This window comes from Ovis aries, chromosome 1 (assembly GCF_016772045.2).
Source record: "Ovis aries strain OAR_USU_Benz2616 breed Rambouillet chromosome 1, ARS-UI_Ramb_v3.0, whole genome shotgun sequence".
In the NCBI taxonomy this organism is placed as follows: domain Eukaryota; kingdom Metazoa; phylum Chordata; class Mammalia; order Artiodactyla; family Bovidae; genus Ovis; species Ovis aries.
In genome coordinates this window covers 89,003,186-89,005,483 of record NC_056054.1, presented here as the reverse complement: position 1 = coordinate 89,005,483, position 2,298 = coordinate 89,003,186, and positions in this window count along the sequence as shown.

Here is a 2,298-nt window from a genome sequence, read left to right as displayed (position 1 = left end):
CGAGTGCCTTCCTTCCTTCCTTCCTTCAATAATTCTCCAGATAACTTCACCTGCTCAAGCAGCTTCACTCTCCAACCCTGGATTACACATTCACTTACACAGCACTGAGAGCTCTAATCATTATACACAGATAAAAGATGCAGCTTAGAGAGTATTTCTTAGTATTTCCTTGATGTATTTTGTTTTGTGTCTTGTGTATCCAAATAGTTTATATCCCCTTGTGGCCTTGGCTTGCAGTTACTGGAAGCAGGATTTTGGTTCCCCACCAGATTGAAGTCAGGTCATGGCAGTGAGACTGCTGAATTCTAGCCACTAGACCACCAGGGAAAGCTTCCCTGGTGGCTCAGATAGTAAAGAATCTGCCTGCAATGCAGGAGACCTGGGTTCGAGCCCTGGGTTGGGAAGATCCCCTGGAGAAGGGAATGGCAACCCTGCTCCAGTATTCTTGCCTGGAAAATCCCATAGACAGTGGAGCCAGGCAGGCTACAGTCTATGGGATTGCAAAGAGTTGCACACGTCTGAGCTACTAACACACACAGACCACCAGGGACCCATAATCAGTGACAAGGCCCTGGCCCATTGGCTTTGTACAAATGAACTTCCACAAAGACAGAAAGCAGTGAAACAAGTAAAATGTTTATTAGGCGGAAAAAGGGTTCGTGTGAATATACTCACACGGGCGGGCTTAGAGAGAGAGTTTCGCTCTTGTTGTGGTTTGAATGATTTATTCTGGACATCTCTTCCAGGTTTCCTCCAGCTGATAATCTTGCTTTGCCTGGTTCTGAGTTTGTATTTGGTTTATCTCAGGTCCTCTCCGGTGTGTGCCTGTCTCTTGGCCAAGATGGAGTCTAGCAAAAAGGCCTATGGTTAGGTTGAAATCATTTACTATGGGGTGACATCCCCTTCCCTTTTGGCTTTCGAGGAAACATTCTTGGCATGTGTAGTCAGGAATGTCTCCTTGACCTTGAGAATGAGAAATATGTTGTCTCTTTATCTGGTATCTGGGCAGATAAGCTCCTCTCTTGCGCCTGTGCCTCACTTCTGACCCACCTCCCCAGGGGACAGACTCCAGCTGCTCAGCCTGGGGCCCATCTAGTTCTTACCTCACTTGGGATCAAACAACCAGCTTCTTCAGTGTTGCCTGGTATGGTCCTCTGACCGGAAGCCTGAGAATCACTCCACCCTTATTAGAAATTCAGACTTGCTGGCTCCACACCCATCCCACTAAATCAGAATAAGATCCTCATTTTAACAAGATCCTCAGGTGCACCTTCATGCCTGAGAAGCTCTGGGGTAGCATGTTGTTTACTGACACACAGACTCTTCTGTGATGTCAGCATGGTGGTCAGTATGCGGGACAAGGGCAGTTTTCTACGTCCACTGCTCCAAGATGCACCAGTGTGGACAGCAATTTCACCTTTCCTTTCTGTATGGTTTCGTACATACTAAATAATTTTCAGTGCCCTGTGCAGATATTTTTATTAATGGTAAATACTGATGATCGTAAGAACAGGAAATGTTACTGAGCATTCGAATGCTAGGGGATTTATGTGTGTTATTCTTTTAATCATTATCATATTAGTTTGCTAGAGTTGCTGTAACAAAGTACCACAGACTGAGTGGCTGAAACAACAGAAATTAACTTTCCCCCAGTTCTGGAGGCTAGAAGTCCAAGACTGCGTGCCGGCAGGTTCGGTTTCTCCTAAGACCTCTCTCCTTGGCTGTCTCTTTGCTGTGTCCTCACATGATCTTTCCCCTACATGCGCCCGTCTGGTGTCTCTCTCAGTGTGTTCAAACTTCCTCTTCTTATGAATCAGATTGGATTAGGGCCTCTGCTAAAGGCTTCCTTTTAACTTAATTACCTCTTTAAAGACCTTATCTCCAAATAAAGTTATCTTCTGAGGTACTGGAAGTTAGGACTTTAACATATGAATTTTGAAGGGGTATAATTGAACCCATAAAACTGCAAAGAGGCTGATAATTATAATCCCCATTTTACAGATGAATAAACAGAGGCTTTAAAAAGTTGATTAACTTGATTAATGCCACATATCTAGTAATGATAGAGCCAGAACTGGACCTTTTCTGTTTACACATTTATTTACCTAACATTTATTGGATATCTGCTGTGTGTATGCATTGGGATAAGTGATAGGGGTACAGAAGTCACAGTGCCTGCTCTCATAAACTTTATATTTTTGTGAATTATTTTTTATTCTGGAGTCTCTATGCTTGCCCTCTCAAATGCTATAGAGATTCATTTTGTATAATTCCATAAAATATTTATTGCCAAATCCA